Below are 26,711 nucleotides of genomic sequence, written 5' to 3' on the forward strand. Positions count from 1 at the left end.
TGACTTGGGGCTAAGCATCTAATACTGCCTCGGATAATGTGCTTTGCAGCAGTGCTGGGTAATTATAAGCAGACTATTGCTTTTAAATTACCAGTGAGGTAATGAGATGGTTGTAGGGAGCAGTGCTCTGGCTGTCAGAGGAATTCTCAGAATGCCAAGTGAATCGTGTGGTACATTTGTAGTTTCATCAGTTCAGGTGGTTAGAAATAGTTTAATAAGAGTTTTGCTTTTGTGAACATGAACTCCCAGCAGACGTGTACTCTGCACTCTGAGGACAAGTGCAGCAAATGATCAGTGTTCCTGATTTTTCTTCTTTTGGCAGTTTTCTTGCTTGTTACAAGGACAGCTACAGTAATTCATCTCCTGGGTGCAAACTAGAGTTGTTACCAAGAAGCCATCTAATTTACACAACCCTGATGTAAAAGCAGTTTTTAATTGACTGTTTGCAAAGCCTCTCACCTCTGTGGCTATTTTCCAATCATATTTATGAACTGGAACCACCTTTGTTCTTCTCTTTGTTAAAGTAATGTGCAGAAAATTGTAGGTGAGCAACTCTCTTTTTTTTTTTTTTAAATGCAGGAGGTGACGTGTCAGAAATCACCAACCTATTTAGTCATTACTTTGATAAGGGCAGTCCTGATTCTTCCGAATAATGCTTGTGCCTCTTAGTAGATTTGCTGCAACATCAGGCGTCTCTAAGTACCCTTGTCCAGAGGTGCACTTTCACACCCGAGGCCATCAGGAGAGGATTCAGCCTGAATGAAAACACCCTCTGTTTTGAGGCAGGGGAGGTGGTGTGCAGGAGGAGCACTCATCTGTATTGATGGCTGGGTTTGGATGCTCCTGTAATATCAAAGAAAGAGGGCAAAGCAATTCACAGACAAGCAGAACGAGAATACACAGAGGCAACACTAGGCTCCTTTGGACAGATGTTGCACTGGGGAGTGGTTGAGTTTTAAGTACATTCAGGATGCTATACTCAGTTAGATGGCAGATGTTGCCATTACAGTAGTGACTTCACTAACAGGCATTCTTTTTTTGTAGTTTTGCTGTAACCACAGTCTGACTTCCAGCCCTCCTTCTTGTCTGTGAGAATGAAATGTCGCTTATAGATAGGAAATCTTTGGCAAGGTGTTATTAGGTGACGTGAGCTGAACATATGTAAAAGTGACAGTCACAGAGCTAATATAAAGTATGAACATATAAAGTACTGATAAATCTGAGTAATTAAGTTGTCATTTCAGCTGCCTGCTCTTTTTCTACTTTTCCCTGAAGTGTATTCTATTTCTTCAACAATTAGTTGACAATGCTCAATCAGCTACATGTTAACAGCCGAACTGAATCCTGATAGCAGCTCCATTTAATCCATTCCACACAGCATTCATCTGCTTCAGTGCATGTTTATTTAAAATCACTTTGTGGACTCAGTTTCTGTTATTAACGCTGAAATATTTGCTCTATGTGCCATTCTGACATGCCAGGGTCTTCTTGTTCTCTTGTCGAAGGCTCTCAGGATGAGGTTTTGTTATTTTGAACTGAACGTCTTCACTATCAACAAGTGTTTGCAGTGCTGCTGTAGGATCAAGGTAACATGGTGTTGCTGAGAGATACTCTCAAAAACTGGCAGAATCTGTGACTCGGAGGCTGTTTATAATTTCTGATAATGCAGTCCTGTCTGTATCAGTCTGCGCCTGCCAGGTGGCTGCTGAGGTGAAACAAAGCAGCGACCGGGCTGGACAGATACTGTCCCTCTGTAGTGTTTTGTATGCTACACAAACAGGCAGGATCTTTGAGTGTTTCTTGTTTTGTTATTTGCTGGCAAGGTGACAATGGTGTCTTGGTTAGCAGGCTCTTAGTGGGTTTCTTTGACCTGAAGGAAACCAGTGTGGATGTTGCTGGAGCATCTTGGTTAGTCAGAAACTGTGGAGACCTGGCAGACATCCTGCAGCTTCTGGGTAGATTTGGAGGAGTTTCTAAAAGATCTTTAGGAAGTTCTTGTTTGATCCAGCAGGATTTTTTAATGAGGCTCATTGCTAAATTCTGACTGTAGCTGCCTCTGCTTGTGTAATGTAAGTGAAAGTAAAGCCAACCATCAGACAGCTTTGGATCAACGAATCTGGCAGAGGGTTCAATACGTACACTTAGCTCCAGTGAGTTTCACATGATGGTACAGTTAATCCATCATAACATGCAAACGTCTGTCCGTCACAGGGTTTGTCTCATTAGTGTTGTTATTACAGCAGTTTTCCATTATTAAAACGTGACATGTAAAGAATGGTTTCAATTAGCTTTTTGATGCAGAAAACACAGACAAAATACACATCTCAGGTGTCACTAAGTCCTGCTGCAAAGCCTCCTCTGTAGTACACAATATCAAGTAAAATTCGCATAGATAGAGAGAAAGGAGAGATGCTAATAGAGGAGTTAATTGCAGACAGCACATGGTGTGAGAGGAAGAGTTAATCACTGGCTAAGTCTCCTAGTGGAGGAGGATTAAATAAACACAAGCCGGTACAAAGCCCTGGCTGGTTAGGTCACTTGAATTGGGAACGACTGAAGTCAGGGGAATACAGTACAATGGCAAGAAGAAGCAGGGAGCAGTGCTGGCTCCAAATTAGCAAAAGAGTCTTTCCCACCACTTTTGTTTAGAAACAAAATTATTTTTAAAAATAGTTTTGGTCTGTAACCTTGCAGTCCATTTCTGTGCAGGATAGAGCTCCAACAAACAAGTATTTTGATACTCGGATACTCGCCGATTATTTTTGAGATTACTTGAGTACTCGGATCATGCGTAAATGTCATAGTATTTCCATAAATATGGCTCCATCTAGCACTATCACCATCTAGTACTATTAATATTACTCTACTAATATTACTCGAGTAATCGTTGCAGCCCTAGTCCCCCCCCCCCCCCCCCCCCGTAGTTTCCTTCCAGAGCCACCAAAATGTTTCATTTCTTCCCTCTGTCAGTGCTTTGATAAACTTGTGAAGGCATTACCAATCAGTTTTCCTCAGTTCTAAACACTTGTTATTACATTTTAACCATGATGTAAAGCTGTGTGTAAACTGTGTGTGTACTGCAAACAACCTGATCTCACAGAAATACATGACATATGCAGAGATAACGCTGCATTACGTGGCACTGACATGTAATGTGGTGAAATTACGTACAGGCACCATGGAAAAATATCTCCATAGAAAGTCAATGTGTCTTTCCACTGTGAAAATATTTGGTGGGGTGTAAGTGATCAGCCATACACATTAAAGTCATTGCTGTGAACACAGAGAAAATGTGAACACTCCAAACTTCATGTGTTGAAAGCAGACATGTACTCCTAGTGTGCAGCTATTTTTAGTATTTGCTTTGCATTTTGTTGACAACTAACTGACAATAACTACAAATTGAACAGATTTTGGTGCTGGAAGTGATGAGTGGTGTTGTTGTTCCTCAGTCAGCACCCTGAGGAAGTCGAGCCTCCGCTGGGCCTTTTTCAGCAGTTCAGAGGTGTTCGTGTGCTAAAGACAGATGGATTAAGGAAACATACATGAAACATGCATGCATATTGATCAATTCTGATCATCACTACAAATAAATGTATACTTATCTTCTGAAACTCTGCTGGATTTTGTTTAAAAAGAAAATATAAAGTTAACGAGTGACCTCAACGATTAGGAAATACTTCTTACTTATCTGAGTTCTCATAATAATAAAATAAATGTACTTATCTGTGTTGGTGGTGTTTGCTTCTGCCTCTCTCAAGGATGATAAAGGAGCAGAACTGTTAATAACATCATCAAAAATGTAGAATTATTGATCAGATGACAGAAAATGAGATGGTGTCAGTGAGGTGAACATAACAACACATCAGTGTATAACTGCTAATAAAATACAGTGTACTGTAAATATGAACATATCTTTAGAAGGAGAGGGCTCACTGTACACACTGGCTGTCTCTGCCCCTTGTTTCCTTTCTTTACAAGACAAATAAGAAAAATGAACATTAATAAACTGAGGTTATTGATGTGTAAGGAATATGTTTTCCATATAGTCCGGCTGAGGAAGCGGCCTTCAAGCAGCAGATAGCTCGTGTAATATTAATACGAACCGTCCCTCATTCATTTCTACATGTCTGTGGTGTCCACACGTATTAAAAATTTGTGGTGTCTCTACGAAAATGCCCCGCATTGACTTTCTATGGAGACAGTTTTCCGTGATGCCTACACATAATTTCACCGCATTACCTGTCAGTGCCACGTAATGCAGTGTTAACAATCCGTGCGTATGTCACATATTACTGTGAGATCAGGTTGCTGCAAGATACCTATCCTCACTTTAAGTGCAAAAACATATTCTTACAAGGTCACTCAGTTAAGTCAAGGAAAGACTGTGTAGTGTTGTAAAACAAAGAGGACAGTTGTTATTGTGGCTAATATATTAACCCTTTTGGTTTGTGTGGGGGTTGCTCTGCATAAATCTCAGTAACTAAGGCTCAAAGGAAACACTGTGAAACATGTTAACATTTTATATCTTTTAAACATCACTTGGGAGATATTTATATATAAGTGACATTTTCAACAAGGGACTAATAATTTGCAAATGTACGGTCGTATTTAAACTTCTGCTTTTGACATTTTCTTTTTCTTCCTCACACATTGGATAACTATAGACAGTGGTAAAGATGAAGAACTTTTCATCACACTCAGTGTCTATTTTGCTTGTTCACTGCTCCTGGATAGTGGAGCTTCACATACATTCTTATAGTTGTGTCGCACAGACCCTATAGTGTACTTGTTGAGGATAACACCTTCACGAATGGAGGCAGGTTTAGATTCCCTTTAGGTTTAAGAACCTCGACCTGTGCTTCCCGCGTTCCTTGTTATAACCAGTTAAAACCTGTACACTCAACTTAACCCAGCATCCCCGGTACATGTTGACTTAGCTTCAGGGCCTTGGATTTTACAGGGATAATAAAGTTATACAGTAGTTTGCTCTGTATTGCAACCAGCTCTTTTACTGAGAGGCACAAAATGACTTAGACCTCCTGACACTAACTTCACATTAGGCATCTTGTGTTTATGTGGTGCTTTTAGAGGTTTTTTTTGTTATTGACTGATAAAAGGACATTTTGAAAGCACCTTACCACAATGAGAAAATGTGTTGTTTGAAAACAACACAAAAAAGTTTCCAGAAGTAGAACTCGCCAACACAAGCTGACCAACCTGCTCACAACCTGCTTTTCCTTGTTCACTGTGTAAAGAATAACACTAATGTGCTTTTCATGCTCTTTGAGAGTGTTACAGCTGCTGAAGCATAACATTTTCCTTCCTCTCTTCTCTGTCATCCACACATGTGAAAATCCCCCCTTCACTTTGCTCTTATCAGGAACCTGTAGAAGCTAAATAATAGAGATAATGTGTTACAGTGTGTGTTCATTGGAAAATGTGTGAAAACAAGTGTGTGAAGCCTGCTGCTGGCTGCCTCTGCTGTATTCTGCTCATGTTTACAGTTGTGTGTGACAAGCTTTTCTGTTGTTACTGTATCTCATGGGCTGCTTGTTTCTTATTCAAAGGTACATGAAGGCACAGAAAAGCTGCATTAATAGTGATGGATGGATTTTCCCATGTGGCTTTAGATGTATGTTTGTTTTTAGCTGTTGAGTGCCACAAGGATTGTCAAGCATAAAGCCAGTCACTCATCCACAAGACATAGGAGCTACTGTAGCCGACGTCTAGGATCAGTGTGAGCTATAAACAGCTTTAAAAACATTAGTTTAAATGGAAGCTGCATATTTTTGATCACATTTTCTGCAGCAGGACACAGACGAAATTCCTCCTGCCAATTTAAAATAATTTTATTAAACTTCTTTGCACACGCAGGAAGTCTTGTAATTACCCAGACTGCTCCTAATACTTTACCAGAGTTTTATTATCATAAATATTACTTAACAGAGATACAAACAATGCGCTTCACCTGAATTACATCAATTAGTGTTGTCTCGTTTACACCCTATTCTTTTCTAGGTCGCATTGCAGCCAAAAGTTTTAAAGTATTTTTTAAAGTAAACTCAGTATATTTGCTCTTTGATTGACAGCATATTAACGCTGGACATCTAATTTGTTTTTAACTTAAATAAGATTTGTGTCATTTTGATGGTTAAGACAAGAAGTTGGAAAGGGGTCACTTCAATCAAAAAGATAAGTTTTAACTGTGTTATTTTATCATAAAATTTCCAGTGTCATAGAGAAATGCTTAAATTAACAATCAAGAAGATGAAGCACCATGCTGTGATTAAGTGACACAAATATAATTGCAGTAGTGTTTACGTTTGACTCCTCTGTCTCTTTCACACTAGTTGACAGCACTTAAGACAGGCATTTACTTACAGAGACTTACAGAGAAGTCAGTGAAGTGCACCGCTGGGAACAAACAAAAATGATGCGCCGCAGGAGTGAACCTCATCAGAATGTAAAGCATGTAAAGCAGAATAAATGCAAATGCAGTATGTAGATAGGTGATGGTCACCATTGTGTTAAAAGGGTAAAGGTTTCCAACACATTGAGCACACATAACAAGACACTAAACAGGGAAAACATCTGATCATTTTTAAAAATATTTCTCTGCAAAATTTGACTGGCAAAAAACTTGTCAACCAAAATGACTTTATTCAGTTTAGCCAATCTATTGTGCATTGTTTGGCAGTGGTAGAGGAAGTACTGAAGCTTGGTACTTAATCAGACATTAATAGATGGATTTGTGTTAGCAGACAGTAGCTAACTAGTTAGCTAACTGAGCCAGCACACCAGCATCATGCACATTATAGAAACGGCGGCATGAATTACAAGTTTTTAAACTTCCGCATGGGCTTCAACTTTGAGCCCCGAAGGCTGCCGCTTGGTAACTACAGACATTGTAGAAATGTAATGGAGTAAAAGTATAAAGTATGCACTATTATTTTTATGTATAAATACATAAAAATGTACTTAAGTACAGTAACGAAGTACAAACACTTAGTTATTTTCCACCACTGGTGTTTGGTCTGCTGTTCAGATACACATTTGTGAACTATAGCAAGATGTTGTATCCTTTGATCTCCTGATTTCACTAAACTAAATCTAAATTAAAATCCAGTCGTAACAGGGTGTGACATAATGTGTCAGAACAGGTGACAAATTAATCTTCCCTCTAATGACACTGTTAGATAATGCTGTATCACTCCAGGCCTTTTTGTATAAAAATTGAAAAGTCATGTCGGGTGAGTAGCTTTTACTCAGTGTTCTTAGCACCAGAATACTCATTTTTTATTTGTTGCCTCTACTTCCCACTCTAAGACCCTTCTGTATGACACTGGTTGTCTATAAGCACCTGCAATAACAAGGGGTCATTTGGTTTTTGCAGCAGGGGAGACTATATCCATTTCCCATCGGAAGAGCTGTGATGATAAGAAATCCTTATCATATACTACAAGAAGCAATCTTTCATCTCGCTGACGGTGCTCAGCGCAATGCAGTCGGTCATTCTAAAGAGAATACAGTATGTGCTGATCTGATTGAATCTGCTGGAAATAGGAGGCATCCCCCTCTGGGCACTCTCTGCCTGACACCTCTCTAAATGCGAATTGCTGCAGGACTGCACAGGTAGTGCATATAAAACACTGCTTTAACACCCCGGCCACTGCATATACTCTGGGGTGATTGTGAAATGGGAGGCACATCTGAGGTGTAGAATGTAAGCTGTCAGCCTTGTCAGACAGACCACATTCTTTAGTAATCTTCTGCCATTTTGTTGCAGAGAGAGAGAGAGAGAGAGAGAGAGCAGCGGAGTGTCAGGGAGCTTGTGTGTGTTTGCTAAGGAAAATTACTGTGTACCTGTGGACTGTGACAGTGCCACAGGAAAAGCAGATCTCTTACCAGCCTTCAGATCCTTCAGCAATCTTTTTTAACCTTCACTACCATCCACAGAGCAAAAAGATTGATTTATTTATTATTTTGCTGTTGATGCAACTACAAAATGGTTGTTTTTATATTTATTAACTCAGTGTACTGCACAGTGCACGTCATCAGTATAACAGCTGCAATTAGCTTATTAACTGATTGAAAGAAAACCAACTGTCAAGTGTTTTAATAATTTTCATTTTCAGGTTATATTGGCTGCGGTGGGGTATTTTCCTATTTGTGCTTAAAAAGTTCAGGATGATTTCCGAATCCGGTAAACGTTTACATTGCACCAGACAGGATACTGAGACAGTGCATCAGTATTTAATAAACAGTGCTACTTATCATAAAGGCCTTTTCTCCAAAAACAAGTGTCTGAAAACATGAAGTCTTTACTCTGTGTCAGCTGTTGTGTTTTTATCATACTGATAAAGTGATGAACTAAAGGCCAAATAACATTTATTTATTACAGCTTCTACCACGGTCTCTTTTGTGCAGCATTATGTATATATACATAACGTGTTCATATCTAAGACTTTTTAAAGAGTTCTCCTTTTAAAACGAGCCAGCTGGAGACTGTTTCCAAACACCTCACAGAGCTCAGAGTAACTGCAGTGCTACATGTTTATTTGATCATTTCCAGAACTCATGGTTGCTGCTACATGTTTATCTTGGACGTCAACACTTTAGTCAGCGAAATGAAAGAATTTTCTATCTGCCAGAAGTTTTACCAAGTGTGCAGTGTTGGGTTTTGTGTAGTCGGAGACTTATGTGTGCCACTAATCAATAGAAAGTATATGTTAATTCAGCAGTATTGCTTGTGGCTCATTATAGAGACAAATGAAAGGCAGCTCCTAAGTAAACACTACCTATTAAGTGATAACGGGAAACTGGAGGAATGCATTACACCAGCATATCAGCCAGCACTGCTGTCTCCTGCTCTGTCAATAGTCTGAACGTTTACGTCTTTTCTAGAAAACACCATTTTGTTTTTTTAGATTACTTCCTGCACTCATCAGTTAACTGTTACCCACACCAATCTTTAAATACCCCCAGCCTGCATATACTGTGTCTAGTAATTATTCTGGCACTACATTACTTTATATTTTTTTTCACATAAATAACAAAACAGATGCATTAAAGTAAACCATGTCGCCATGGTAGCCAAGACATTAGCCGAAAAGCCTTTGACACAAAATTTGATCCTTTGCTAAACGAACTACTGTTCCATGCAGAGCGTTGATACCATCATGGGGTAAATGGTTGGTGCAGAGTCAGAGCATCAGTATTCAGTGCACACCCAACATCGTCCGGCGGGGGTGTATGTGTAAACGCAAATGTCCGATTCGGTCCCATCAGTCTTTATCTAACCAGCGTCCCAGGACAAAGTCTTCAGGCTATACCCATTTAACTGCTATGTAATACTGCAGGTAATAGTCCAGAGGATTGAAGGGGCCATGCTGTTGATGTTTAAGCTGTGCTTTCCCCTTAGAGACGATAGTTTTTCTCTTCTGCTGATATTGACACATTCAAATACAGTTTTGATGTCAAACCTTGACTATGAAGCATTCCTCCTCAGAGAGTCCATGTAACATCAACTGTATATTGACCATACTGCAGCAGGACTGCTCAGTTCTACAGAAACACTGTAGGCACATCAACATGCTGAAAATACACCTGAATTGAAATATGTTATTATACCATAAATAATGTCACTATAAAGATTTGTAGCAACAGGAGAAAATCTGAACAAAAGGCTGAGTGTTGCCGTGGTGATCTGTCACAGCCTGTGAGTGTGAGTGAGTGTGTGTGTGTGTGTACTCTTCGTTTGAAAGCTGATTGAGTTGACCGGCTGGTAGCAGAGCAGAATGCTGCGCACCGCCTATCCATTCCCCTGATTAGTCCTCCACTGTGTTTCATTTTTCATTCATTTTAATCATTAATGCTACAGTTGCTATGCTGGCTGGTGTCAGAGCCTGCTGTCAAATAGGAGGGAAATTCTTTAAGACCTTTCAGTGTGTTCTGTGGACATCATAATAATACAGCATATTTCAACACAGGTCTAAATCACCAGAAGATTTTTATTGAAGTAGATGCATTGCTGTGTTCTGGTCTAACAGTTTGTTAAACACCTGTTTTACCAACCTATTTCAGAGACATACGAGTCATAATAGTAGCAACGCCTATATCCTATATCCTAAACTAGCCAAATGTTTATAATAGAGATCTATATTACAGGCTTCGCTGGATCCTCTTTGAACTTTCACAGAGTGGTGAAGCCCTCCTTATCATTACTTCCTGAAAGACACTTGTTATGTGCAGTCATGTTGCTGACCTGTTGCCAATTAACCTCATTATTTGTGAGATATTCAAGCAGATGTTTTTAATTTTAAAATCGCGCATCTGCACTCTTTTGAAGGTGTAGGCTTCACCTCTGACAAATTACCACCGTTTCACCGCCAACTTGTAAAGTTTCAAAGGAGCTCATGGCACAAGTGAAATAACTGGCAAAAGGAAGCAGAGCTTGTGACATGATGTGTGTTCTATATTTACCCAATTAACGTCTGACATGGTTCACAGCAGAAGCTAATCCAAAGTTAAGGTATTACTTTTAGCCATCATTGGCTATGTAAATGAAAGCCTGATGATACACTATGCTGCTTTTAATGGAATTTAAAATGGTAAATGTAATCACATTGACTATACATAATGGCTGCTAGCTGCATTTGTGCCGTCCCTTCATGATCATTTAACATCTACACACAGAAAATGGCTCCTGGCAGCCGTGAGAGTGGAGTTCCTCGGACAAACAGCTCAAGTTAAACTCTCAGCAGACTATCACCTTCTCAGGCAAACAATATAAATGGAACACATTCATTTATATAAAGTTAACCATTATAATAAGAAGAAAATAAATTAAGACTGGCAGCAGTGTGCTGGTGATACTAGTACAGTGAGCTGAGCCTCACTCCGTGGTGCCACTGATGCTGCTACCTAATGGACATCCAACCCCTTAATGTTTGTTATTCTCTTTGCATAATGCAGTTTGTCACACATCACAACAGTGTGGACAGTGTTGAGAAACACCTGTGTCAAATATAACTTGCCCTCCAAAAAATAAGCATTAGCATTATGCTACAATAGCCTTAACTTTTCTGGGAAGACTCTCTGGCTCCCACTCAGCCAGAAGACCATTAGTGAGGTCAGACACTGATGTGGGGCAGTAAGGCCTAACTGCACATCAGCTTCTCCTCATCCCGGAGGTGTCTGATAGTTTAATCCAGGTCAGTCAGGTTTTTCCCACACAGATATTTCTTTATGGACAGAAGCATGTTGAAAAAAGCAATGCAGCAATCCACTCTCTTTTTGGGGGGGACTTCTTAAAACTCATGTAAAATGCCCCCTAACCATGGTTAACCCACACTGTAGTTGTAGAGGCTGTAGATGAACCACAACTAGAGGCCATTTTTTAGAGACTATGTTTACATTTTTAAAAATGTATACCATTAAAAATGCAAAATTAGCTGCAGTTAACCCACAGGGATACAGACAACTCTTACATTTGTGTTTTGATACTCAACTTAAAAATGTGAAGATTAGATTTGTGGATGTTTTTTCCATAGACGCTCAAGGTAATGATATCCACAGCAGTATCACAGTGAATCTAAAATAAAAAATCTGTGTATCCCTGTTGAGGTTTGAATCTGGGAAGGAGTTACACATTTGGATGCGCCCAGTTTAATAGTCTATACATTTCTGTTGTCTCTCTCCTGTGTCACCGTCCTCAGTTTGAAGCTGAACCAAACAACAGCATTCTGGTGGGATCAGAGACATTTATATGTGACATAAATGTGGAGTGGTAGTGAATGACCAACAAAACTGGAAACGCCACTGAGGACTGTTGAAGACGTCTGATTGCAGAAGCTTCAACTTGAAAATTGAGAACTGGGAAATAATAGAGGCCAAAAGAAAAAAGTAGGGACTAAAGTAAGAAAATCAAAACTTTTAGGAACATTTGAGACCTGCATCAATGAAAGTGTAACACAGCAAAAAAAGGAAATCAAATAATGTGTGTGGAACTAAAATAGAATACAATTAGGTGAATTATTACTCCACTAAATCATTATATTTTTGTTTGTACTATTTGTTTTAAGGGTGTATAAAATATTTAAACCCACTGTTATGAATGGTAAAACAACAGAGGAAAGCTTCCACCCTACCCTGCCAGATATCAGTGGCCCATCATTAGTATTCACAGTGTTTTTCATCACTGTTCTCCAATATGCATTTTGTCTGTGATATATAATGCATTTTGTTCCCCTGTTGATGGACTTTCAGTCCATACATATAAAAGAGTTAATTAGCTTCAAGCTTTGTTCTGTGAATCTCTGCAGAGATGCTGTTTAAAACAACTTTTTTGAAACACTTATAGACACCATTGTGCTTTTTAATCATGTGTATGGGCCCCCCATTAGCATCTGAATCATTTTTTCAATTAACTGTTTGTTAGCAAAGACTTGTGCATATAACTGATTTATAACAGCAGCTGAATTTAACATTAAGAGGCTTGTTTAAGTTGAATCCTGTTTTTTAGGACACACAGATATTAAATCTGTTGAGCTGAAACCAGCCCATTTAGTTCAGCCATTCAAAGTGTTGTTCATTCATTCTCAGCTGAGATGCAAAACAAAAAAACAAACAATAGGAAGAGCAGAGAAATGGCTCATGACTGCTGTGCAACAAAGGTAGCAGCAGTGCCAGAAAAGTGTAAACTTGCAAATGTTTAATATAGACTGTTGTGCCAGCGTGCCTTCCTGCTGCTGTTTTGTGATCACAAATTGCTTCTCCATCACATTAGCTCCCTGTTCTCCTCAGGGAATGATTTTTGGCAGACAAAACCATCAGCTGTGACATGCACTGATCTTAAAGTGTTGTGTTAAATCTAGTGTTGTTCTGGAGGTGTGTACAGTCATTGTTATTTGTCTGTGAATAGCGTGGTACCTCAGTGCTGTGGCTCCAGACTCAGAGGGTCTCTTTCCACCAAAGGCATAGAATTGTCATCGCCAGGTCTCCTTGACTCAGAGCTCCTCCAGAGCCAATCCCAGAGGCGTCCATCTGGAAAAGAAGTCATTAAAGTCTGGAATACAGGAGAGGACCATGTGGCACACTTACAGTCATTTGTCAGCTAACTGTGGTGTATACTCCGAGATCATTGCACTGATTAACACAATGCCCAAGACCCTGACTGTCACAGGGGAATCCCTGAACTCAGGGAGCTGCAGCTTGGTTCAGATTGACGGGCTGCATGGATTATCTGTAAGTGTGAGGGTTTTACATATTCTGTAATGCCCACAGCGGTCAATAGCGTCACTAAACCTTCCAGAATCTGTGTGTCACTACAAAATATTAGTATGGGAAATATTCACTGACACTCGATTAGGCCAGCAGCTGGAGGCCAGACTGATTAGGAAGTGTGGTTTGGATGACAACGATGAGCAGTGCTGCAGTTGAATGTAAATGACTGGAAGTGCTGCTTCAAGTCCAAACACATCTGACACAATTGCTTCAGGCTTTTTAAAGGTAAAATTAACCATGATACAAGAACTGCCTGCCCCAGGTCCTTTGCTGCATGCCCCCCCCCCCCTCCCGTTGCTTCCTGTCTCACCACAGACCATTATGAATAATGGCTTAAAGGCCAAAAAAGAAAAAACAAAATGCAAGAGGTGTCGCTACCACCCACCTGTCCGTCCACTGTCAGCAGCAACTTCCTGCAGTTCTTACCTCAGTGAATGAGTGAGTTGAAAGTTTGATTGGCAGCCCTGAAAGGTTACCATAACTTATTAAGTAAGTTATGTTGTTTGACTTGATAAATGTTTTATGTCTCCTGCTTGTTTGTTAAAGAGGTGAGAGAGAGAGTCAGGTCTGCTAACTCTTGGGTCAAGAAAACAAAGAAGATATCATAGAATATCATCATCATTTGCCACGAGGATGACATATATATGAGAAATGTGGTTATACTGATTAGCAGTTTCTCTAACCCTAACCCTTATTAATTCATTTTATTCAGTGTTTTTTAGATTTTATCGTTCGAGCTCTGAATATATTATAATAATAAAAAATATAATTGATCTGTTCTGTTACTCATTCTCTGGTTGTCTCTATTCACACTGGCCACAGTGATAGAAGCTTATTTCTCATCGTTTGATCAGTCGTTGTTTGAGCTCTTTTCTCTTTGCCCCTCCTCTTCTCTTCTGAATCCTGTGTGGAGATCCAGAGCAACAATAACATCATTAAATACAGGTTATAAAAGGTAAAAGACAAGCAGGGGTCTCCAAGCTAACACATCTAGGACTCTCCAAATACAAGCAGTTGTACATAAACTTTGCTCTAACTTTTTACATTTTGTTTCACAAACACACATATTTTATACCTGGCTGTATGTTATTGATTGGTTGCGTTGTGTCTGCATGAGCAGGCTCAAGAGTACCGGTATGTCTTTCAGTAAACAAATAAACCTTGAGTGTAGTCGGGTGGTTTTCTTTTTAAACCGCCAGACACTCATGAGTCAAACTGAGTTAAGAGGCCAAAATGCACCATCGAAGTTGCAAAAGATATCATTCTAGCAATCCCACCTACCTTACAGTCCGTCAAAACACACGTCCAAAGCACTTCAGCACATCCTGCACATTCTGAGTTTGAGGTCAGAGGACAGTTACTTACTGCATCACAGCATGACATCATGCTGAGCCGTCTTTTCTAGTTTCAGTGACATTCAGCTGGAGCTCTGCAGGGTCAGCGTCTCTGTGTGTTTTAGGCAGTTTGAGATTAATCCTGGAAAATAAGCCGCCATGACATTACAGCCTCCTATATATTACCATACTGAAAACAAACAACATTCTTGTGTTAAGTATTTTCAGGGATTTAACTTCTAACCTGCTGTGGCTGCTGGATTCTCAGCAGGTACTTCCTGGTATGTTCAGTCTGGAGGTTGACTTTCTGTTACAGGTGAACAGGCTGGTTTGCAGCACTTATGTACATGAATGACAAGCTGACAACAATCAGTCATCTGTAAAGAAGCAGGCAGATTTAGGTATGTACATCGCCAAGCAACAGTTTTTAAAAACATTAACAAGCTTTTTAGTTTGTGATGGAGGTCAGAGTCAAAATAAACAGACTCAGCAGAGAGGAATATTCACAAATTTAGTGTGAAATTACTGATTTTAGCAGGCAGCCATGTGAGCATGAAATCAAGTGCAGTGATCAATGGTTGGAGTTCTAATTAGTTAAATGGTTCTCTCATCTTAAGTAAAGACTCAGAAGTCATGTGCAGTTTTTATAACCTAATTAACTGTAGGAGGTGAAAGTTTGGACCACTATATGGCCGGTTTACTCACCCATTGCTCATTAAGTCAGATTACTTTTTATAACGTATTTTGAAACAAAGTTGTTTACATAGTAGGAGAGCATAATTCAAGTCAAATCCATCATTAAACCGTCATTATGAGCTACAGAGTAAGAGCTATCCGTCTGTGATAACACCTCACATATCAACACCAGGAGAGATTGACTGACCCAATTTTGTTCACACTCCCGGTTGGCATTGACTTTGCTTAAAACACAATTACAAGGGAAACTTCTCCACTGTTTTCTTAACTAACATGGCAACAAGTCTCGCCCTATAGCGGCTCTAGTGTTGACAAATACACACTTGGTGAATTTAGTTTTGGAGACAATACTTGTATTAAAATCTCTGATAGCTTTGAGATGAGGGGTTTTACTGTCTTTGTTCATCACCAGTACAGCCCTCCACAAATGTGCAATTGACCTTGACTGGTGTTTGTTTGTTTTTGTCAAAGGTCTTTGCTAATATTTTGTCGTGTTGTGTGAATACGGGTTAATCTTTTCACTCAAAATTGCAAGCATCTGTTTGTGTGAAGACGGATGACTTCCCCCACTCGTGCCAGATTGCTACCACCCACAAATTAGTCAGTCATTTAGGACTTGTTAAAAACTATTAACTCAATGAGAGAAGTCAGAAGCATCAGAGAGAATAACTGCAGCAGCACAGCAGCATGAGGGAGATTTATAACAAGAACAGATTCTGTATAGTCACATGGCACATTGATTGCAGTGACCTAAAATGAACCTTATTAATCGGCAGTTTAACCGAACGTGATCTCAGCTCCGACTGTATTTTATCAGTGACCTTCATCTGCTCAGTGGAGTCTACAGTAGTGTATCGGCTGCTTCCAGCATTAGGTCAAACTGCATGTGCGTTTTATGGTGAGAAGTCTTACAAAGTTTTCTCAGGGAAGGTAATTAGGATGCTCATGTATTCACTTGCTTATCGCCCTTTGTCAGTTTTACTAGACTGCTTCTTCAGATAAATCGTATGAGTGATAATATATTATCTGAGACAATAGAAGACAGATAGTGGAGAAATGAATGAGCAACACTGGTTCGCACATTAATTATGATCTTTCTATACACTTACAATGAACCAGTGATGGAGCCTTTTCACATTATGACAAACATGGATCATTTGTCTATTACACTGGGAATTCTATTTTTTTCCCCCTTCCTCCGTCTTTACTAAAGGAATAATTATCCACTCTGTGCTCTCACTGTCATAAACCCATAAAGCACCATATTCCTGTGGGACCAGTCAGATTTTCAGAGAAGCCATGTCTGAATAACTGATCCATGATGCTTAACACGAATATGCAAGGCAAATAAATATGCACGTGACAACATTTAGGCATTGGTTTGTGCGAGCCGTGTTGACCAATCATGTTCGAGTTATCTGTTTGTTTACAGTTTAAACTCTATGCGTGGAGAGGTAAAATGGTGGAACGCCCTATGGAAACAAATACAGCATTCTCCTGTGAATGTGTATCCAGCTTTAGTTTTTATCATAGCAAAGCCGCACATCTCTACTGTATAAACCGACGCTTTAGTTATGTTGTTGGATTTTCTAGAGCTGTGTTTGTGTGTGTGGACTTAAAGGGAAAGGGAGGCTTTGTTTTTGTGTCAGTCTGAACTTTCCTTCCCCTTAATCCAAACCAACCTTTCAACATGTACATCAAAGTACATGAAAGCCTCATTTCTTTTGTTCTAATTTATAACACTGGCAAAGGGCCGAGCTCTTCTACACATTTTCTAAAAAAAGGAACGTATGTATCACAATGATTATTGGTTTACTTGGTGCTTTTTTGTGTAGCTGCCACAGAGATCCATGTAATAGTGTGACCCTCTACCAGCAGCACCCTCTTTGCCTCTCAGAAAACAGAAGCCATCACCCTGCCTGCAGACCCCACTGGTTTGGTGTTTTCAGTGTTTCGAGTCCCGATCCGATGCTTTTAGGGTTCTCTACAAAGGCAAATAACAAGTCACTTGTTGCAGTCATTTGTGCATTCCTGCACCTTTGCACCATATAAATGATACTGCAATGACTTTGCCTGTTATTGCAAGCAAAACTCGTGTGTGTGTGTACGTGTCCAGAGAGCTTTGCGCTGACTGTTCGTTGCTGTCGCATCGACTGTGCATTTCCACATGTGCGCGTTGCCAGCAATGCATTACCACCAACTTTAAATGCTTCAGCCTTCCCAAGCTAGGACATTTCACACACGCAGCAGCTCATCGAGGTCTTGAACCCAGGACCTCTCGCACCAAGCAGCTGTCATACCCCTACACCCTGCCACCCTGCGCAGAAGGCGTAAATATATATCCAAGTCCTGATCGGGAGGTAACATCCGATTCTGATTGAGTCTGAAATCACGTAATCGGGCCGATTTCCGATCACGAGATCAGATCGGGACATCCCTAATCCCTTTTATTCTTTGGTTTGAAGTGGTAGACCCAACTCATGTTACCATGTAAACAACTGTTGGATAAATAAAATAAAAGATTTTCTCTGCTCAGAATATTCGTTTATCAAGCAGGTCAGTGCTCTTAGCCATGACTGAGAATTCGCTTTTTTAAAATCAAATGTAAACAAATGCAGTACGGTGATCAATATGGAGGAAAAAAGTTAATCTTTTACTGTTGACTGTGCCTCTAGAAATGCATGTCTGCCTCTAGAGCATTGAATGTGTGCTTCTTTCACTGGACGCAAGCTCAACAGAAGCTAATTTAACACCATTGTTTTAATTTCTTTTGGCTAATTAAAGGAATTTGTCATAACTGCTGAAAACCTCTATAAAATAAAAGCAAATGCAGTCCTGATCAAAAAGTAATTATCATTTAATTGTATATGTAATGGGACACTCCTTTGTTCTGCGTGGCTGACAATTTTAATTATAGATTTTTGGAAACTCTAAAACGTGCCGCTGGGCAACGTTAAAGACAAGTTAGACTAAATAAATGATTCAAAATAATCTAAATTTGGGGTTCTCAACCTTTTGCAAGCCAGGGCCTCCCAAATCTGGTTCAATGCAGGCCTATTATCAATACTAGGCTATTGTTATGATTGCATTTAATTGCAGTAGCACCAGACGTCTAATGTGACCTTGCAGGCGTTATTATTATTATCATTATTAGTATTATTATTATTATGAGTAGTGGTTGGCCTATTACCATAGAAAATCTTAGCATAGTCAGTGGAGTCCAGTGAATCCAACTAGCATGTCATTAGCAACAGTGAGCACTGAGCAAAACAACACACGCTCTGGTGGGGGTGTGCTCTTCACCTGCATGTGCACACGTGTCTGCGTGTCTCTGTGTGTTTGCCACCATGTAGAGACAGAAACCACATGTCACCGTACAAATAAGATAAATAACACAAGTGGGAGGGACCCCCCCCCATATAAAGGAAGGGGAAACACCCAACACTGCTGTGTGTGTGTGTGAGTTAACTGGCTAGGGCTGAGGTGGGGAAGAGTTTGGGTTTTCAAAGTAAATAAATTGATAGTGAGAGATGGTATAAGTGAACTTGGCAAGAGATATATAGTGGGTGGTGCTACCATGTGAGTGTGGACTCTTAGCCTATGTAGTTGCATTGACGTGGGGTCAACATACTGTTTTTGTTTTAACTGGTAGATATGAAACCACCCCCCCAGTCCGGTGCTCGCATGAATGGTGGTGTAAAAAAGGCTGAAAACTAAGACTGACAGGTAAACTTTGAAATTCATTTTTAAAACCTCCTGGAGCTGTATTGCAGGATGAAGATGGCTGCGGACCCTTGTCTCAGTCTCAAATGAGGGCTGTTTCTCGTCTGGATGAAATGAGTTAGATGTTCCTGGCAGTCTGGTTAAAGGACGATAGGAGCTGCCACAGCTACATTGATGTGGAGGAGGAATCGATGTTCAGCTTTGATTGGACACCGAAGATAAACGCCTTATATGGATCAGAGTCACTTAGGAGAGATGGCATTAGGTTCTGCTTGCATAAAAAAGGAGTGTGTGCTTCAAGTGATCAGAGATCAGAGAAAAATAAAAAGTTGCATTAAATTAAAGGCGACGTCCAGGTGACTCAGAGACGTGACATAATAAGCTTTTATTCACGCGTGAGTGATTCCCCCCTATCAGCAGCCTTACAACCCCTGACCTCCCCCACTTATTCAGATTTCTTCCTTTTCATTGAGCACTTGCACCAGTTTCCGGTGACACTGACATCCAACACTGACACACCGAGTGCAGTTTCTATGGGAACAACTTTCATGGCTCCAGGGCACCTCTCTAGTTGTCGATTCATGAGTTGAAAGGTAATTTGTGGAAACAGAATCAAAATGGAAATCTGAGAGTGGGAATCCAATTTAAATCAGATTTTAGTGTAGTGGTACCTTCCCCCTGTGTCTGTGTGGCTGACCTCATGAATTGTTACTTTGCTTTTCATCCTTGATGAATATTTTGGATTTCAGTGATGAGCTCCAGTAAATCTTACACAGAAGATATAGATGATCAGTGTGGAGCTGTGTATAGAAAACAGTGGAAATGGGCTTTCTGTTTATGTGTTGATATGCAGAGATATAATTGGTGAATGCATCTATTCATGCCGGCTCATGCTCCAAGCTCTGCGATTACTATCACGGAGACTTAAAAGTCCTTCATTCAGTTTGAAAATGTTCACTTATTTATTTCCTCACTGGTGAGCCTGTAAGCACCATAACAGGCTCTGTTTATTTTTCAGTAGTTTTAAGCAGGTTTTCATGTTTTTTGAAGGTTTATTTGTGTGAAGCTTAAAGGGTTTGTTTATGAATTCTGTCCTTTTCAGGTTTTCTACTTATTAGTTCAGACTGGAGCACAGTGGTATATAGTGTCTGAAAGCAATTTCAAGTGAAATGTCAGTTTAATCAGAAATTCAGCACACTCTGTTTTCCTAATTCATTAATGACAAAATAAGTACTGAGGCTTAGTATAAATAATTTCACATTTAGACACAAAACAGGGCTCGCTGAGTGTATCATTATGCAGTGTTTTTAATTTATGTTTTCCATTGTGTTTAGACCTCATTCCAATAAACTGCATTAAACATGTCATATACACACACCGGTGTGTCATCTATTAATGTTACAAAAAGTAGCATTGCTGATTTTGAACTATAGCTTCATATCATTAGGATGTGAGTATGTATAAATGTTTCCCCTCCCTCTATGCAGCCTGTTTCCAGAACACCCCCCCCCCCCCCCCACACACACACACACTCTCCAAACTACAAAACTACAAATTTGCATATTTTACATGTGCATGGGACTTCAGGTACTTCATGATTGACAAGTTCTGTCAGGACTTCCCCTATAATATGGGCATTATAAATGGGTTATGTACGGGGATTAGGGGTGTAATTCACCAACACCACGGTTTGGTTCCCATAGTGGGGGTTTGATAAAGAACACCAGGCTGACTTTGTATTATTCTACTTTGCCTTGATGTGCCTGATTGTTTAGTTGCAGGTTTCTATAGGTATTGTTAGAGCATACATGCTTGAGTTTTCACAGAATCAAGAGTAAACATGGAAGCCATGAACCTTCTGCTACAAGCTCGGCATGGAGTCTTGATTTTACAAAAATGCAAAGAGAAAGAGCAACATACATGTAGGCAGGAGATACAGGTGCCTGTTGTAATAAGAGAGCAACCTTTCAGTGCAAAAGCAGAAAGGTCTTGTCACTTGGACTTAGCAGTGTTTAAAGTTGTTTTTCCCCAGAGGAGCACTAGGACTAAGGTTCCTGAACAAGATTGAAAGCTGTTGATGGGGAGTGGGAGGAAGAGCCTGCGGCTGCTCCGCGGTGCGGATGCTGATGAACTGCTGTAGTAATTTGCTAATGAGAACTAAGCTGTCTCCTCTCCCTGGCTTTGTCCATATGAAGGGACATCTGCCCCACCGTAGGCACTGTGACAGCAGTCTCACAGTGTGCAAACTGGTCAGTAGGTGTGTGTGTGGATGATGACTCAGACATACACCATTCTCACCTGACATCCTGCATTTCTCTGCCCAACTTGAAGGAAACAGTATTTGAGAAGGAGATCTGAACTCTCAAAGATGCTGATGCGTTCAAAAGCACTTTAACACTTTTAAAAATAGACACTGAAGCACAGACGTTTGGCAGGTTGCCCTCGTCATTGTGCTGTGCAAAACTCTCTGCAGGCTTTTTATGAACTGTGTGCAATTACTTAATTAGTGACTTCATCGAGTGTAGCACGCAATGCCAAATCACATTTTTGGAGGGGGTCATGCTGAGGTCATTTAAAATGACAGGTTTAAGCTGTCGCACGTTAACAAGCCATTTTATTTATGTAGAATTTTAACGAGAGAAGTTTTATTTTTTATGAAATACTTGAATAATGACTATTTAAAGAGTAATACTAAAACATCTACATGCATGAATCCAATCAAAACGTTATGCATTTTTAAAGTCTTAGAAAATAAGGTAGAATTCTACTATTATTATTAATATTGTTGGATTTCACAATTTAGAACCAGTTTCTGAAAAGCAGTAAATATCCAGAATGATGGATAAATCTTCCTTAAATCATTCAGCCAACATGACAAACCCCTCATCAGTGATGTGATTGCCAAATGAAACCTGTCTGTGTCATTTAAAAATACCTAATGAAAGGTGCTCGGTGAAGTTTCTCACCACACCAAAAGATATGTTGCCCTTCAAACAGCCCTGACTTCTGTTATAATGCACATTCCAGCTACTGTTACCTCAACAACTGTGGCATAAAAAAGACAAGGTTAAAGTTAAGTTGCACACAGTATATTCTGTAAAAAATTACTATTGAGTAAAAAATATAAAAAAGTGTGCAAACAAGGGTGACTTTTGGAAAACGGAAAAAAAGCATTTTGTCATTTTGCATTGAAATATTTATTACAAAAAAGTAAACACCCTGCAGTCCCCAGTGTGTGAATGCTGCCCTGTGTGTGTGTGTGTGTTAATTATTGAGCGGGCATTTAAATAAGCAAACCAGCTTTGTGACGTTAATCCCAGTTTGACACTCATAATTCACCTTAAATCCACTTTGAATTCAATTAGCAGAGCAACAGCTGAAGCTTGCAGCGCTTTAGTTCTGCCCTGCTGACACAACTTGCGTGCAGCTACAATACAGAACTGATGCCGCTCGGAGTTCAGCCCTCTACCCCCCCTGCCCCTCTTTCTCCTCCACCAACAGCTATAACCCACACACACACACACACACGCTGCTCTGTAGAGGGCAGGATGACTCTCCTCACTGTCAGCATGAACTTCGAGTGCGGACAACTTGAATTTGGAATAGTAACAGTGAAGGGCTTCTTGTCTTTGGCTGTGTTGTAGGGGGAAGGTGTGACTGTCCACAGCTGTTTTTGTCAGTTTACCCACTCCGGAAATACATTTCTGTTCCATCCTTCTAACAGAGTGACCACATCTGCCACACTCCTGAGATTAATATTCAAACGACACCGTGCTCTGTCTAACACCATTACTCATCTAGTCACAGCGGTTCGCACCACAAGGCCTAACAGCGCTGCTCATCGCGTACCAATTATCTCTGGAACCTCTTTCTCCCAAACACAATTCATCAGACGGGGTGCAGACTCTAAAAGACAAATATTGCCTCTGACTTAATGTAATAAATATTTTGAATGGTCCCCAGGCCTGTCAAATCCCTCACAGCAACCTTTGTTGTGAGGAACTTGTGTTGTCTGTAAGAGGACTCTTGAAGAAAACATGAGCCCACATGGGAGACAGACTTGTTTGGATCTCAAATCGTCTGGAGATGAAATTGCAAGTTGAGTAGATAATCATGCAGATTGACGCTTGCAAGCAAAATGAGCAGCTGTTAATGCAGTGATGCAGTCTCCTCAAATGGAAAACACTTGACTTTGCAGTAAAACAGAGAAATCAGAGAAATTGTCATCAGCTGCTCTCATACATAAGGCCAGTTTATATTTTTATTAAATATATGTTAATAATAATACGTTTTTCTCTTCTTTTATGAAACAGTAAAATAAATGCTGCCTACAGTCTAGTGAGGCTGGCTTTGCTGTAAATTGGCCTATTTTCCTTTTTCAGTGCTTTTAGTGAGAAACTCCCTGCACAGTTAAAATCTCTGTCCACATTTGTTCGATGCATTCTTTAGTGTGCACCGCACTTATGGGCAAACATATTGCCTTGAATGGAGTATCTATTCCCCCTTTGAGCTGTTGATGTCTGAGGCTGTGTGCTCAGTGAGTTGGCTGCCTTTTGGTGTACAGCAGCTGTTTCATAAACCTACATGCAACTCTAGGATTGGCCCCCAGGCTCAGAGACTCTGTCACGCATGAAGCAATTACAATTACATGCAGCATCTTGAGGTTAACATTCGCTATAAAAAAAGAAAGAAAGAAAGGTGAGGTGATCATCTTGTCTAAGGTCATCCATGATATCTAACTTCTGACACTGAGTATCGTGTAACTGTTGTAAATGATGAATGTCCGTTTGCCAATTACCGGTGAAAACACAAGTGTGATAACAAGCAACCTCTGGTCGACTGCAACAGCTTTTTAAGTGGAAACACCAGCTCTGTTCTGCAAAAAATAATTGCTCTTCAAAAGTTGCCAGCAGTTGGTGGATGATATCACAGTAATTTGTATGTATGTGTGTGTTGTTATTCTGAAGCACAGTAGTAGTCTTTGCATGGGAATCTGTCTGATCAGGATTAAACAAGCAAATAGAACAAATCAAAAAGACTTAGTGTGAGCATTGTACAGAAAAAGACTAACCAATTGTAACAAGCAGCAGCAATATGGTGGTTAATTATAGTCCGCAGCTCTGTGTTACCTGTATGATAGACCTCGGGCAGGAGCCTCACACAGCTGTGGTGTTCGTCGTAGCAGGCTGACTTGTAAACAAACAGGAGTTCAGTGACCCTCCAGTGTGATGTGGAGTCTGTTTAACAATTAACTGGAACTAGAATGTATTGAAGATTTATTTCTAAACTCAGGGCCATTCTGCGTTTTGTCTGCTGTCAAGAATGTGCTGCTCGAGTTGACCTTTTTTTACTGAAGCACTGCTGAATGAAGCTGGAAAAGATGGTTGAGGCACTGGATTTACCTACGGGGTGCATGGGAACACAGGCCAAAACGAGTGTGTCTGCCCAGATGTCATGTTTAAATCCCAGCTGGGTAAACACCCGGGAGTGACTGCTTATTGTACTTTTTTCAGTTCAGTTCAATTCAACCTTATTTGTAGAGACTCTCTTACAATAAAAATTGTCTGTATGCACTCCCATCAGGGGAAAACTCCCTCAAGTCTATTTTGGATTTTACTGGAAGCCAATGAAGAGAAACTTAAACAGGAGAAATATGCAGCATTGTGCCTTTTGAAATACGTCAGAAAGAAACAGGAGGTTGCACACTGAGTTGTAGTTTGCTGAGACGCCTGGGTCAAGTGAAGGACTTTTTAAAGTACAGGTCTCAAACACAGAGTTCTCTTTGTCAGCCTGGCTGTGAAGTGCTGTGAAGAAAGCAGGGGTTGTTCTTGCACTCTCCTATTAATGATGAATAATAATCTGTCCTGGCCTTATGGAGGACTTATGCTGTTAAACTCTCCTGATCATTCCAATCATGGTGACATTTCTTTGATTTCCTTTCTTGTGCCCTGTTGCAAACAAAAGAAAGAGTCTCAGTGGGTATTTTTGTCTAGTGTGAAAGGAGATTTTTGTATTAGCAAGCTAGGCTTGTGCAAAATCGTATCTTGTGCAATTAATCGTCAGAAAAACTGTCACCGATTAATATTTGCCACTTATCGATTACGGCGATTAGTGCCTCGTCATGATGACGCATTTTTGTGTGCGGCGTACTCTCACCATCACCCACGCACATGTGAGCCCACAATAACAATAATGGCGGAAGGCACTGGTATTCAGTTAAATGATGCGGAGCAGCACAACTAACATAAGTTCAACGTCTGTCACCGTAAGCCGGAGCACGAAGAAAGCCGAAGAAAGCGCAACGAGGCCACAATGCTGGCTACAGCTGTAGTAGAGTACTGCGACATGCATTAGGTGAAGCGTGGAGCGTTGGTTGTTGCCATAGTAACTGGATTTTTGCTCGTATCAAAAGAATAAACTCCGATTTTATTTACGGACTCCACAGCAAGATAGGAAAACATTACAACAGCGAAGTCTCCTCCAGCAGATATTTGAAAGAATTCCACTCAGCCGAGAATCTGCGATACGTTTAGTCATTGTGCTGCTTACGACCAAACTAAGTGCTGGAAGAACATAACGCAGGTTGATTTGCAGACATACATTTAAATGTGAAATTTTCCAGTTTGTTTGTCATGTTTTTTCTGCTGCTGTTCTACAGTATGAGTGAAAACATGCACTAGTGTGTGACATATTCCAGTCACAGCTTAATTTGCACTGACACGTTTTTTAACTTTAAATAATCACTGATGTGACTTTTCTGAACTTATTTGTCCTGTTTAATTTTAATGTTGATATGCACTCCTCTGTGACCTGAAGATAAGAACATTTGAAGGACAAAGTTACTTTAAATGTTTGCTTCATTATTATTTTTAAGCAGTTTGTGCATTGTGCATCTGTTATCAATACATATTTCAAACATGGCTGGTTTGTGCCTAATCCCTATTTACCAGCTTAACCTGTTAGAATGAAGTAGTTAAGTGGACTGATGATTTGTCGGTATCATGCTAGAACACTGTGCCAATTTAGAGTCAAAAACATGCAAGTGCAATTGTCATCGATTAATCGTCAAATTAATCGTTATCGGCTAAATGCCACAATTAATCGTGATTAATTTTTTTGCCAATATCGCCCAACCCTATAGCAAGCTAACCTATGCTAATTAGCACTAGAAAACGTGTTAGTGTTGACTGGCACTGTCTTACGAGTGCAGGATCAGGTGTTTTGTCTGAAATGTCTTGCAGCTGGGCTATCTGAGAAGTTATCATTGGAAATAGTTTGATCGATCAGCCACCAATCAGATTGCTTTGTGTTGTTGTTTTGTGTTGTTGTCATCATAGATTGTTGGGATGCTGATTGGTCCAATCCACTTTCAGATATAGGCACAATTCTTAAACCTTGAAGCATGACATCATGGTCCTACATCTAGCTGGTGGATTTTTGTTTCAGGCACTGCAGTGTTCAATATTATTTATTTAAATATAGTTTGAGGACATTGTCTATGAAGACGTCTTCATGACTTATTGAAAATCAAAGAGAACAGTGGTGAAAAAAGCGTCTGCACTGTAAGCCAGCAGAAGTAGTCAATGGATCAAAAAAGTTATTTTAGGTCCTTCTTAGAGGAGCATGACTGTCTGAGTTGTATATTTTACAGCAGCAGCCCGTCAAATACCT

At 40.1% G+C, this 26,711-nt stretch overlaps 1 long non-coding RNA gene across 3 annotated transcripts; it reads right to left on the reverse strand.

Annotated features, from left to right (window-relative positions):
• Positions 1-3,336: 3,336 nt before the first annotated feature.
• LOC114447345 (uncharacterized) lies at positions 3,337-24,232 on the reverse strand. Of its 3 annotated transcripts, none has more exons than XR_003671828.1 (6): positions 24,170-24,232; positions 14,866-14,998; positions 14,653-14,763; positions 14,074-14,190; positions 12,934-13,047; positions 3,337-3,779 (listed from the first exon to the last, which is right to left on the reverse strand). It is a non-coding gene; the product is annotated as an uncharacterized LOC114447345 (long non-coding RNA). The 3 variants fall into 3 exon arrangements; XR_003671830.1 differs by having other exon boundaries at positions 24,112-24,196; XR_003671829.1 differs by lacking the exon at positions 3,337-3,779 and adding an exon at positions 5,328-5,396.
• Between the last annotated feature and the right edge of the window lie 2,479 nt (positions 24,233-26,711).

This window comes from Parambassis ranga, chromosome 15, assembly GCF_900634625.1.
Source record: "Parambassis ranga chromosome 15, fParRan2.1, whole genome shotgun sequence".
In the NCBI taxonomy this organism is placed as follows: domain Eukaryota; kingdom Metazoa; phylum Chordata; class Actinopteri; family Ambassidae; genus Parambassis; species Parambassis ranga.